This window comes from Cibotium barometz, chromosome 39 (genome assembly GCF_041138505.1).
Source record: "Cibotium barometz isolate CiBa-2024 chromosome 39, ASM4113850v1, whole genome shotgun sequence".
Lineage (NCBI taxonomy): Eukaryota > Viridiplantae > Streptophyta > Polypodiopsida > Cyatheales > Cibotiaceae > Cibotium > Cibotium barometz.
The window spans coordinates 12,029,739-12,044,494 of NC_141084.1; the positions used below are offsets into that span (position 1 = coordinate 12,029,739).

Below are 14,756 nucleotides of genomic sequence, written 5' to 3' on the forward strand. Positions count from 1 at the left end.
TTAAAAACCCCTCACCTTGTACAAGAAAGTGTACTATAATTAAGCCTTGAGAAGCACTCACCTAGTATAAAAAAGTGGATATCTAATAACAAACTTGAAAGGTTTTCACAACTAGCTCATTCACAGGAACTCAGTTTTCATGAATGATGGCATGCTTTCTTGCATTTTCACGGTGAGGTGATTCTCACGCTGCCTAGTGTTAGCCGTTTGCATTATCAGCTACAAGCCTTGTCGGTTCTCACAGAGTTGATTCTCATGGTTGGCTTCTCATGACAAGGTGTTGGGGATGGGGGGTATATAGCATGCCTTGGAGCTTCTCATGTCACCTTGGGCTTGATGATAGCCTACATTGAGCCAAAATTAGCAAGCACTTCATAAAGCTATAACCCCCCTTCTAAGCAAGTAAGTGAGCCCCTTAATTACCCTCTAATTATTGGATTACATCCTTCTCTAATGCTAAAGTAAAGTAGCTTTCCCAAATGTTAAGCCAATTATCAAATATTTAGCAATTAATTTTGCTTTATTTCTTGCTAATCACCCCTGCCCATGGACTAATTTGGGGGTTGATTATGGGCCTTATTACTACCAAATTAATGATTAATTAACAAAGGATCAGTGCGCATGTAAAGCTCAAGTGATTGCTAAGGTCCCTCGCTTATCAATTCTATGAATTAATCCATAATAAAGGACTAATTATACCCAATCTTCATCCTAAACTTCTAATTAATGAAGTAAACTAGAGCTCAAATAAAAATTTGGGAGTGCTTTTGGTGATTAAATTAATGAAATATGGATAGAATCTAGTCTATATGCACACAAACTTAGCCTTTAGACAACCATTTTGATCCAATGACCATTAAAAGCTCATTTTTAAAAATTTTTAATCACTTTATCTTTCTGAACACAAAAATCACTCTACATCTATTGCTAACGATCTAAAGCAACCAAATACAACCTACAATTATCATGCAAAAATGAAGTGAAACCACTCTACTAGAATGCAAACATAATACCTAATGTGATGTAAAATACAGCCTAGATTTCTTATTGTGGATGCTAAACAAACACAAACCAATAATCTAATACCATTTAAACAATAATTCATCTTAAAAATTAAGTTAGAATAGTAATTTTTGTGCACAAAAAGATTGTAAATATAAATCTCCATCAAACATGAATCCCATTTATGGCAAACCACTAGTGAGGATTGGGCATTGGATATGTGTAATGGATAAACCATAGAAAATAGAGAAAAAACGTAAAATAAGCTAAGGGATTGTTCCCTAGCAGCATCTCCATGAATGGTAAGGTGGAGGGAACTCTCACCTCATTCTTAATGCCATTGGGACTTCATCCTCTAGCCGGAGCTCGAGCTATGTTCCAAGAGCTCCAGCTCCTCATGTGGGAACCTCTCCTCGCGAACATTGTCTACACCGCCGTGTTGGACCTCATCCCTCCTCTCACCTCACACACTTCCTCACACAAGCTCACTAGCATACAATTAAGAAGATGATTCACAAGAGGTTTAGACAAGAGTAAGAATCAATTACACAATGGGAGAGTGTGCTTATATTATGAGAAAAGTTGACTTACATTTTCAAGGTTTTAAGTGTGTTCACATATAAGTGTACCTGATTGGACATTCATGACTTGTAAATGGCCTATTGTGTTGACCTGAGAGAGCATAGATTCACCCATCATATTAGATTAGGAGAATGCACCAGTTGAAATTATGTTAGCTCAGCTACTAGAAGATGAGCTATCATTATTGTAATTATGGAGCCACGTGTTTATCTCATCTAGTATGCATGAGTTTGCCATAAATTGAGACGTGGTGTAGGAAGATTTAAAAAAAAAGCTTGAAGAAGATTAAGCTATATAACATTACCTAATTGGATGAAAAAAAGAAAAGCTTTAAAAAACATGTTATTCTTTAAAAAATGAAATGACATAACCTAATTGGCTGGAAAAAAAAGAAAAGCTTTAAAAAATATGTAATTCTAAAAAATAAGAAGCTTGGATTGAACAAAGCTTGCTGCACAATTAGTTTTTGCTTTTTGATTGCACTAATTTCTAACCACTACTTTGAGAGAGAGGAAAAGCAAGCTTCCTGAGCAAGCGAGGTTCAAGAGAGAGAAATGCCAATGCTTCTTGTTAGGAAGCACCATGAGATACACGTAAGCTTAAAGCGATTGATTTCTTCAATGTCTTTTTTTAAGGTAGCCGCATGTGAACATTAGCCAACGACCACGTGTGGGAGCTCTAATAGTCGCTCTAGCTCACATCAGTAGACTCACCGCCTCCAGTATGCACAATCCTTCGGATAAGTTCGGATGGATAAGTTCGGAAGAGGTGCACTGAAGTATTCGTATTCAGTTGGAAGCCATCGAAGCAGGCGCAAAAGGGAATACAGACACAATTTTTTTCCTTTTGTTGTTGCAAAATCGAGAGAAGCTTTTTGAACCTTAGCTTAGCTTATAAGGTTCAAAAAGCTTCTCTTCACACGTGTCCCTCCACAACAGGTGGTTCATATGTAAAAGTTGTATTGAAGAAAAGGAGGCTTTTTGGCATCTACTGTGCCCACTTACAATAAAAATACCACATGGTAAAGGCAATGTATTGATAGAAATCTATAAATTACTTTTTGGGAATTTGTTCTTTGGTATCTTTGAGGGCAAGGTGTGCGGAGTGCTTCGGCGATCTGCGCCTGCACGTGTAAGTGCATGCAGGCCGAGGAAAGTCCCCGAATCGACAGAGTATGGTTTCTCCTACTCTTCATCACAGTGATGTGAGCCCGTAAGGGTAGACCTCCACTTTGGGAAGCCATGGCTGAGACACGTGTGGAGCCTCGGCTTCCTCTACAAGTGGAGCAGCTGACTACAGCACAGTCATGCACTCAACCCAGGGCCCGACTACAGCCGGGCATGGTAACAGAACGGGGCTTACTGCCGCCTTGCCAATTTTGGCAAGCAGAGAGGTGCGTACTTTCTTAAAGCAAATTTATGTGTCTGTCATGTATGAATTTGCAAGCAGAGAGGTAGAGAGGTACGCCTTCTTAAAGCAAAATTTTCGTATATTTCTGTGTCATGTATGTATATCGGTGACAGACAACAGAGATGAAGCATGTATGGCAATGGGCATCAAGGGCATGTACAACCAGCTAGCATGTAAGCATGTATCGGTTCTCTCAAACCGATACATGCTGAGAGAACCAATACATGCTTACATGCTAGCTGGTCGTACATGCGTGTGGAGCCTCGGCTTCCTCTACAAGTGGAGCAGCTGACTACAGCACAGTCATGCACTCAACCCAGGGCCCGACTACAGCCGGGCATGGTAACAGAACGGGGCTTACTGCCGCCTTGCCAATTTTGGCAAGCAGAGAGGTGCGTACTTTCTTAAAGCAAATTTATGTGTCTGTCATGTATGAATTTGCAAGCAGAGAGGTAGAGAGGTACGCGTATATTTCTGTGTCATGTATGTATATCGGTGACAGAACAACAGAGATGAAGCATGTATGGCAATGGGCATCAAGGGCATGTACAACCAGCTAGCATGTAAGCATGTATCGGTTCTCTCAAACCGACATGCTGAGAGAACCAATACATGCTTACATGCTAGCTGGTCGTACATGCATGTATCGGTTCTCTCTGAGAGAACCGATACATGCTTACATGCTAGCTGGTCGTACATGCGTGTGGAGCCTCGGCTTCCTCTACAAGTGGAGCAGCTGACTACAGCACAATCATGCACTCAACCCACGGCCCGACTACAGCCGGGCATGGTAACAGAACGGGGCTTACTGCCGCCTTGCCAATTTTGGCAAGCAGAGAGGTGTGTACTTTCTTAAAGCAAATTTATGTCTCTATCATGTATGAATTTGCAAGCAGAGAGGTAGAGAGGTACGCCTTCTTAAAGCAAAATTTTCGTATATTTCTGTGTCATGTATGTATATCGGTGAGGACAGAACAACAGAGATGAAGCATGTATGGCAATGGGCATCAAGGGCATGTACAACCAGCTAGCATGTAAGCATGTATCGGTTCTCTCAAACCGATACATGCTGAGAGAACCAATACATGCTTACATGCTAGCTGGTCGTACATGCATGTATCGGTTCTCTCTGAGAGAACCAATACATGCTTACATGCTAGCTGGTCGTACATGCATGTATCGATTTGAGAGAACCGATACATGCTTACATGCTAGCTGGTTGTACATGCCCTTGATGCCCATTGCCATACATGCTTCATCTCCTTTGTTCTGTCACCCGTACATGCTGAGAGAACCGATACATGCTTACATGCCAGTTGGTCGTACATGCCCTTGATGCCCATTGCCTTACATGCTTCATCTCCTTTGTTCTGTCACCCGTACTTGTTCCTCCAGAAGTGCAGCAGCTGACTACAGGCCACCAAAGGCCATTCTTGCTGCAAGGGTTATAGGCCCATAGATTTGAGGAAAGGCTTCCCCTTCACCATGAGAACTTGCAAGGTTTGCCGCATGCATGCCTTGGGATGTACATTTATTTATTCTAGTTTTATCTGTCAATATGATATCCTTAACTGTCAATATTTCCTTAACTTGCTTTTAGCTGGCATGTTATCGCAGTAAGCATTTAAGGCTAGCTCCAGACTTTGTGTAGGGACAACTACTGGAGAAGCTTGGGTGGTCAGTGATGCCTGAGCCAACCAGTAGGGCTGGTCGTCATCCACATACATGTTGCTTCGTCACTCACGCTGTCACAGCCACAAAAAGCTTCAACCACTCAGGCAATTAACAAAAGCAATTGTTGAAAGGCATCAATGCTCTTCATCACAGTGATGTGAGCCCGTAAGGGTAGACCTCCACTCTGGGAAGCCATGGCTGAGACACATGTGGAGCCTCGTCTTCCTCTATAAGTGGAGCAGCTGACTATAGCACAGTCATGCACTCAACCCACGGCCCGACTACAGCCGGGCATGGTAACAGAACGGGGCTTACGGCCGCCTTGCCAATTTTGGCAAGCAGAGAGGTACGTACGCCTTCTTAAAGCAAAATTTATCTCTCTGTCATGTATGTATATCGGTGACAGAACAACGGAGATGAAACATGTATGGCAATGGGCATCAAGGGCATGTACGACCAGCTAGCATATAAGCATGTATCGGTTCTACGTACGCCTTCTTAAAGCAAAATTTCTCTCTCTGTCATGTATGTATATCGGTGATAGAACAACGGAGATGAAACATGTATGGCAATGGGCATCAAGGGCATGTACGACCAGCTAGCATGTAAGCATGTAACGGTTCTCTCTGCTTGCAAAATTGGCAAGGTGGCCGTAAGCAAGTGGAGCCTCGGCTTCCTCTACAAGTGGAGCAGCTGACTACAGCACAGTCATGCACTCAACCCACGGCCCGACTACGGTTGGGCATGGTAACAGAACGGGGCTTACGGCCGCCTTGCCAATTTTGGCAAGCAGAGAGGTACGTACGCCTTCTTAAAGCAAAATTTATCTCTCTATCATGTATGAATTTTGCAAGCAGAGAGGTAGAGAGGTACGCCTTCTTAAAGCAAAATTTTCGTATATTTCTGTGTCATGTATGTATATTTCTGTGTCATGTATATTGGTGACAGAACAACAGAGATGAAGCATGTATGGCAATGAGCATCAAGGGCATGTACGACCAGCTAGCATGTAAGCATGTATTGGTTCTCTCAGCATGTATCGGTTTGAGAGAACTGATACATGCTTACATGCTAGCTGGTCGTACATGCCCTTGATGCCCATTGCCATACATGCTTCATCTCCTTTGTTCTGTCACCCGTACATGCTGAGAAGCTTCAATCACTCAGGCAATTAACAAAAGCAATTGTTGAAAGGCATCAATGCTTTTCCTTGACCTGCTTGTAACCCATGGTCGATTTCTTGACAAAGGGATCGTGTAACTTGGATGCCTGGATGCCACATCAAATTTATTGCTTGGCCACCCGTGCTCATCTAGAGGGCCATTATTGTCTAGCTCTGTCTGGGGTGACTCTTTGGACTCATGATGGAGTGAGTACCGGTTGTATATGTTGTCTAAGGTCATCATCTGGTGCTGCCCTCCTGTGACACGTGGGAGAAAGTCACGATGGATGGGTGTGCTGGATCTGGGAAATTTGCTATGTCTGTGGAGCTCCATCAAGTAGAGCTCCAGGCAGCGCTGATCACAGTAGTCAGTGATCTTGGATAAGTAGAAGTCATCATTTGCATTCATCAATCACCTTTTTGAAGTAGCATAGCAGTCAGTAGAAGTATGTAGAAGGTCAGTAGAAGTATGTAGAAGGCTAGAGGTCACCCTATTGGGTAGACCAAGGGCTTAGGGCCGTGGATCAATACAACAAGGCTTCCATGCATGCAACAGAGAGCCTCATGTGTCGTCCTCATAGACCGAGTAAATGGCTTTGATATCCACTAGTTGACGTGACCTCAAAAAGTGCTTTGTATAAAGTTGGATCTTTGTAGAACAAATGTGTGGTCAGTTTGAAGCCAAGTCCTAGCACCTAAACAGATAATGCAGTTGATATCTTATCATGAGAGATCCAAAAGAGGGGCATCGAGTTTGCTACCAGGTTCCTGGAAATGAGCTTGCAAACACTCTGCCTCTCTAGACAGGCCAAGGCTGCATGCCCTATTGCCAAGTGGGCATGGGTTGCCAATCGTATAGAAAAGATGGGGCTAGTGAAGGTAACCCCACGAGGTAAACATACGACATGACAAGCTCAATTGCATCACCTTTGAATGAGGATTGCAACCCGATGGGAAGTGTTAAAAGAGCATGAGAAAGACTGTCTGATTGCAACCCAATGGAAAGTGTTAAAAGAGCACGATCTTGGTTCTACTAAGATTGATTATGAGGTCCCTCTCGTCACAAAAAGCCTCCAGGCTGCAATGCATCGAGGTGTCTTTGTAGTCCTTGTGTTGAATCCAAAATGAGAACTATATCATCTGCATATAGGAGAAGGGCACTACTCTCTAGCTGTGAGCTCCCGTTCTGTCAATGAACTGTGAGATCTCAGTAAACAGCTCAAATAGTGTGGGAGAGACTGGGCAGCCCTGTTTGATTCCAATAGTGCTGCTAATCTCACGTGAAAGCTCTCTTAGTGCCTGAACTCGGCAAGTCATGGACTCATATAATGCTATCACCTCCTTCATTTCCGGTAGAAACTGAAGCTCTACTAGATGGCCAAAAAGGCGCAATCTTGAGACTAAACCAAAGGCTTTCTAGAAAACAACAATAGACCTGCTGCTTGTGTGCCACTACTGTCGTCATCTTAATGATAGCTGTACGAGTGGAGACTTCTATCCTACACTCAAATAAAGGAGCTCCACGAAAAGGAAGAGGAATGGTGCAAGTGGGCAGTCCTTACACACCGAGCGGGAAACGGCAAAGCACTCTCCTCGGTTGCCCTGGAAGAGGACCTGGCTGTGGGCTCCCATGTAAAGGGCGGCAACACCCCGAATCCTGAGGCAAGCGAAAGTCCAAGTCTCAGCAGAATCGCTTCCAAAAAGACCCAATCAACTCTGTCAGATGCCTTCTTGAAAGCCATACGCCCCTAAGTCTAGGTGTGGTTTTGTCGCCTCCCAAAAGGTGAAGATGTTATCCAAGATGCTGCGGTTCTGGATGAAGCTAGTCTGAGTAGCATGGATCAAATCTGGGAGGGAGGGCTGAAGACACAGGCTGATCGCCTTGGCCAGGATCTTGTATGCCGTCCCTAAGAGGGTGATGGGTCTCCAATGTCGGATCTCTAGGCAATCACCATCCTCCTTCGAGATAAGGCATATCAGACCCTCGGACATGCGCTCGGGAAGAGAGCCTGTCTGCATAACCTCATTGAAAGCAGCCTGAAAGCCTGCTCCCATGAAGTCCCAATGGCGAAGGAAGAGGTTAACGGTAAACCATCCTCTCCTGGGCACTTCATGCACGGAAGGGCCTCCAATGCGGCTGCAAGCTCCATGTCAAAGAACGGGGAATCCATGTGTGTCAGCAGGTGCTCTGAGAGGCAAGGCTGAACCTTGCTGTCAAGCAGCCTCTCTCTTAGGGGGGTCTGGGTCAGAAGTGGCTACCTCCCGGACTTGTTGAGGCTCTGATGCAATAGATGCGGTTGGCCAACAAATAGCTCGAATTCCCTCTTGCCGAAAGTGGGGTCCTGAGATGGCAAAAAACCTAATGGGAGACCCTGCCCCCTACTTGGGTCTAGAAGGATGCCTATGTTGGTATCTGTACTCAATCCACTGCTTCTCCAGACTCTCCAGCAAATTATGGGTTGCCTCCACTTATGCATGAACCCAAGGGCTCTATGGGGTCTTCTCCTGAAGCCACTGAAGTAGCTAGGCTGCATCGAAGGCTCCTCTCCTACTGTGAGTCTCTCTTAGGCGGAGGTCTGAAGGAAGGAGATAATCTCTAGCAGCGCGGTATCCAGATTGGTTGTTGCCTGCCCAGGAGGAAAGCTGTGGGAGCTCCAAATCTCCTCAATCAGGGCGGAGATGGAGGGGTCTTGGAGCAGGCGGTCCAGAATCCTCGTGCTAAGTGTCTGCCGATCATGCCTCCCCTGTCATGGCCCCACTCATTCACATAAAAGCGGTCAAGACATGAAAGGGTGGGTCCCTCGGTGGCGTTGGTCGGAGCGGGAGAAGATGAGGCTTCCCTGAGTGCGGCCGAACTCAGGAATGTGGCAAGTGTCTTGGCTGGGATGTGAAAGAGAAGCTTCTCCCTTAAGTAGTGCCCTCAGGGCCAGAGCTGTCGGGTTGGGGCATCCACCACTATGATCCTCAGGATCCTCAAGCATGTTGAAGTCTCCACCCATGCACCAAGAGTTTGCCATAGGGAGTCCCTGTCACACTTGAAGCCATAAGGTTTTGAGCTCACAGTGGCCCCATTGGGCGCATAGATGTTGAGGACCCCACGTCGGGTCTCCCCTATGTGTAGAATCAACCACTGGGCGTGATCGGGGATGATTTGCCCAACTCTTCCACCAAGGAAACAGGAGTCTGGCTCACCGACATGCATCTCCGCCCTGGTTCCCCAAGGGGCCAAAAGTTGGGGACTAGAATGTGTGGCTCTTGCCAGGAAGAATCTTCCTACAATCAGCTGCAGGTCCTGCCTGTTGTGAGATGATGCTCCTGAACCATGAGAATATAAAGATCGCCACCAACCGGTGCTCTCTGAAGCTCCTCTCAGGCCTCGTCCGAAAGTAGGCAACGCCCAGGCTTCGGATGTTCCATGAGGCAATCCTTGTGAGGTCGTGTGCAACAGCTAGACACTCCATCAACGTATGCACCTTTGGAGCTGGCTTTGAGGGGGAGTAGTGGCTGTCCTCCTGTGGGCAAAGACGCTCCAAGTAACCTCGAATGGTGGTGGCTAGGAGGCTCCACTCTGCACAAGCACCTATTGCTGGCACCTTTTCAGGCGAGATCTTGGGGTGTTGAAGGTAGCTGTATGTGCCTTCTGAGTGAGAAAGGTGAGGTGAAAGTAGATGAATAAACACAGCCCCTTCCGCTTTGGGAGCAGGCGTAGGAGCTCCATCGCACAGGCCGCCTTTGTGGCATCGGTAACACGGGCGTCTCAGCATCTGGGAGTGGTACGTCGCCTGCTCGCAGAGAGGGGCCTCCACGGGCACGATGGGTATCATGACTCCTAATAGATACCTACACTAGGACCCGGGTGAGTGGGAGTGGAGGGATGCTTTTAACCCCATGAAAAGCATGTTGCCCTTCTTCAGTTACACTGCAAAATGCCAGACACTTGGTTTTGGGACAAATCCAGAGAGTCCCTACTTTTAGACTGCATTATTGGGAGGCTTATGGGATCACCCTTGACATTCAGAGAGTTTTTTGGTGGAGGTTGTGGCACTCCTAAAGGGAAACAAAGATTTTCCCTTTTATTTAGCTTTCTCCACATGGTGGAGATCGTTGGTGCGAGCCTAGCATGTTCGAGAGGTGCAGGAGCTTCAAAGACATTCTACCATTGCTTATGGGAGTGCAAGGAGGCACGGAGGATTTTGCAATAGCACACTTTTTTGGAAGGATGAGGAGGGATGCCTACATCTGTTTTGGTGCTATTGTTCAGTTGACACAGTTGGGCCTGCAAATCAAGTTTGAAGGGAATGACAGAGATTACCCAAGGATTGGGGGTCAGTGGTGTTGTCTTCAGGACATGCCAGAGTCAAGCTATGTACCTCCAACATAGAGACTGGACACTGCATGGGAGGTCATTGCTAGCATCATAGCCTCTCACATTTGGAAGGCTAGATGCACTGAGGCCATGGAGGGAACTTTGGTTTATGATACACAATGCATTTATAGGATCTGATGTGATATCATCTACACACTCATGGCCACTTGGGTGAGAATTCAGGGATCTTTGATGGTTGCAGAGAGAAAAAGTGGCCAATTCATGAGAGAATGGGATCATGACATCTTTTTCACTTCCTGGTAGTACAAGCACCAGATTGGTTGAGTTTTCCCCTGAAATCTTCCTCCTTATAATTTTTTAAAATACTTAATAAAAGTCTCTTTCTCGAGGGGGAAAAAATCTTGCCTACTCACAATTTTTTCAGGCTAAAACTATTTGAGAGTAGACAAGGCTTGGAGAATCCTAAAGCTCATAATCTTGCAAGGATTGATCACTTCCAAAATCTTGGAGGTGTGAAAAACACAATGTGAAAATTATCTTTTGTAAGAAGAGTGATCGTCCACCTACTCGAGGCGTAAGGGTGCTCAATGACACAATCCCAAAACCTTGTATAAACAACCCTTCTTTGTCCCACTAACCCTTGTGCTCTTCACTAACTCTGCCTAACCAGCTACAAATAAAAAAAGCAATAGTGTATTAGTGTATTTGATACACTATTGCTCAAAAACAAATGAAAACTTTAGAAATCCCAAAAACTCAAAAATACGAACAAATCAAAAGATATAAAACCCAAAACATTATCATGTTGAGCTAACTCATTCCAATCGAAAGATATAAAACCCAAAACATTATCGTATTGAGAATTTGTGTCAACTCATTCTAATCAAAAGATATAAAACCTAGAATTAGCATCATGTGGAGAATTATGCACTAAAATACAAACCAATGTTCCTTTGACATATAAAAATCTAGCAGCTATATCTACCAACAACCAACTAGTCCTCTGCCTAACACAATGAGTCCCAGACTCCAAAAATGTTTGGACTTAACACTTAACAACCCTGTCCCAAACCCTTGCTACCCCAAGATGCCCAAACCTTAGCTATACTAAACAATTGAGGAAGGGGGGTTGCGCAAGGAATAAATGGTGCTCTAAAGTTAGGAGAAGCTACACAAGGGCATGTGAAGCCATCTAGAATCACAACCATTGAAATCTCTGTACTTTGGAGGAGCTACACAAGGCCATGTGAAGCCATCCAGAATCATGGTCATTGTGATGGAACCACTAATCCTATTCTCTTCATGAAAGTGTTTGAACAGAGGTATGAAGCTATTCAAAGTCTTGACTGCCCCACCAAAGTTCTTGCCTTGAATCTATGCTTAGTGGAAAGGCCAATAGGTGGTTCATCACTTTGAGGCCTAAGATTAAATTAAACTTTGGAACCCTAAAGAAAATCCTTAATCTATGGATTTTCAAGGCCAAGTCCTAGGTGGAGTGCAAGCAAGGGAACTCTACAGAGTAGAGCAAAAACTCAAGGACACCATTCGGGATCACATCTTGAGCATGAGAAACATTAACTCAAGATGCAAGATTTGGAAGAAACTCAATGATGCACAACTAAAGAGATATTTCCTTATGGGATCAAAGAAAAACATTTTGCACAACTTAATCATAGTCTCTAAGTCTAAATCCTTTTGACCAATGTTGCAAAGGATCAACAAATGAGATCTTCCTCATCTAGACCTAGTAGAAACATGGAGTAAATAAATTTGTTCTATGAAACGTTAATGAATAATTTTATATACTACCTTGAGATTTGAATGAAAATGCCAGGAGGAGGATGAGATTAATCGTTAATAAATTAAACCCCCTTTTGCTTTACATTGCCATCACTACCACGCTAATTCATAATGTCCATACCTCAAGCCAACAATTTTGTATTGCAGTCATTGTTGCAAAGTTTTAGGTCATGATGCCTCACAGTGCTCTAACCCGTGTGCTACAAGTGCACAAAGATCATTATTATAGTTGCACCCTAACCTTTGAACCTAAGGGAACTAAAGGCAAATAATCAATGGAAGTTGAGGCTAATAAACCAAGAACTAGCTAGCCCCAACTTCCAAGGAAGGTAAAAAGCTACACACGATGCATACGAAGGCTATGAAAACCAAAGAATACACACATGAAATGCACACGTGAGGCACTTGTTATAAGTGGAAAAAAGGAAGTTCTCGCTACATGGGCACAATGAGGATCTTTACACACTAGATCAATTCCTTGAAAATGAATAGGAACATGTAAACTCAATGCTTCCTAACCTCTCAAGGTATGGCTAGATCTCTAAGAATGTTAAATAGAAAAGAGCTTTGATGATAGCCACAATATCGTGTCCTAGAACACTTGGACGTCTTTTTGCCAACCAACAACAAACACACCTAGACACATTATTATGCTAGATTCTAGTTGGGAGTACCTTGAAATGTTGGGCTATTTCAAGCAAACCAGTCTCATGATAGGTGAAAGCATGCATGGTGCGATCATGACATCAAGAAGGGGGAATGTCAACCCATTTCTATGGTAAAAAATGCTACCACTAATATGATAAAAGACAGACACACCAAAAGGATGTATGATCAAGCTATGAAGCAATGGTCCTACTTGTCTATATCTACAACTTGGATCTTTTTGATTGTAAGGGTCCTACTTAATATATTTGGCAATTAACAGTGTGTCTCAAAAAGCTAAGCTGACATCCCTAATGATATACTTTATGGATGTATTACGAGATGAAGCATTGTATAAGTAATAGGCGATTAATGATCAATGGGCACCTGATCACCCAAAATTTCAGTGTGTGAATGCATAAGGCCTTGTATATAAGTCATCTTTTCTCATAATGTAAAGACACTCTCCCATTATATAATTGAATCTTGCTCTTGCTTAAACCTCTTTCTAATTATCATCTTTATTGCATGCTATTGATAAGCTTGTGTGAGAGAGTGTGTAAGGTGAGAGGAGGAGCTGCTGCTGTTGATAATTTTGGTTTCCATGTCGGTCATAGCACCTTAGAACCATTGCTATAAGTGTCCCTTGAAGCTCTGGCACTCTAAAGTGGCCCTTCTTTTGCACTACAAAGTGGTTCTTCTTTTGCACTACAAAGTGTTAATTATCCTTGTTAATAAAGTGATTAATGCTAATCATTGAGGTGATTTTTGACCATTAGGGGTTCAATCATACCATTGCTTGCCAAATCTTCATCTTGAGAAAGCCCCTTGTTGATTTTTCCCTCCGACGGTGCTCTACAAATCAGGGTATTTTTTGCACAGTTAACAAAAAAATGCTTTTACTAGTACCTTGATTAGTACTAATGATATGAGGTTTTTTTTGGGGAATTTTATGATTGGATCTACATATTTGGATGTTGCTAAACCTCTGTAAAGCATCAAATCAAAAATTTTCCTTTAATTTGAGTGGTCAATTTGTTAATCCAAAATAGGATATAAATCTCTATAAGCATTGTTTGGAACAATGGGATTTATGAGCTTGTATACATCATGTAAATCATTGATCATGCTCATTAATTAGTTATACAAGGGCAAGACATTGGTGACCCCTTATGCATATTTGTTGCATTATCTTTCAAAAGGGATGGACATCATCATTATGTAAGGCTTTATGAACTTATTGAGAAAATGTTTTATCTTTGCCTACATGGATTTCATTACACAATGAAATCAAGGATGAAGATCAATAGCTCCATGAAGGTCAAGAGCTACATCTACATCAACATGAAGAAGATCAAGAGCTACATAGACAAGATCAAAATCAAGAAGGAAGCATCTTCGAGCAAGGAAGAAGAAGCCTCATCTAGGGCTGTCTACATTAAGGACAACCGGGCTTCTTAGACCAACTAGGGCTAGCCTACTTGTAGTCACCCCTTTACCCTAAGCGAAATGTCAACATAACTAGATTTCTAGCATGATTTGTCATCATCCTCTAGCATTGTAAACCGCCATGAGGAGTAAGACCTACGGGGCACTTGGATGGTCATCATAACTAGAGTTGTAAACAATAACTAGAGCTAGCATTGTCATCTTAGTAACCATGGATATTTTGTTGAGGCAGGGTGTTGAAATAATAAACCAAAATATCATACATGTGAGAATGGGGATATTGGCATATGGTTCATAGGCCTTATAGCCATCTTATATTTGGTAGAATATGGTCAAAGATGGATCTAAATTAGCATATTCTAGGCACCTAGCACAAGTAGAGGATGATTGCACTTTCCCTTAAATGTAGGAAATGGGTGCTTTTACTTCAAGGGTTTCTTAGGGTTTTTCTTAAGAGTTAATCATGCTGTAATCTCTTATAGCCTATATAAGAGGCTCACATCTAATGGAACATTACATTACTCTCGTTATCTTTCTCATCTCATTATGTTACCATTAATCCTAATCTTATGTGATTAGTCTTAACCCTATTTTGCTTAGCTTAATGTTGTCTTCACCATGACTTTAATCACATCATGTTTGATCCACCATGAAAGCCAACAAAAAACCTATTAAAAACTTTGGATTTTTGAGACAAAAGAGCTT

General features: G+C 43.1%; 1 long non-coding RNA gene across 1 annotated transcript; it reads left to right on the forward strand.

Moving 5' to 3' along the window:
• Nucleotides 1–2,679: 2,679 nt before the first annotated feature.
• LOC147615730 (uncharacterized) lies at nt 2,680–14,323 on the forward strand. Its single transcript, XR_015262626.1, has 4 exons — nt 2,680–2,977; nt 3,108–3,834; nt 4,390–5,465; nt 13,382–14,323. It is a non-coding gene; the product is annotated as an uncharacterized LOC147615730 (long non-coding RNA).
• The last annotated feature ends 433 nt before the right edge of the window (nt 14,324–14,756 follow it).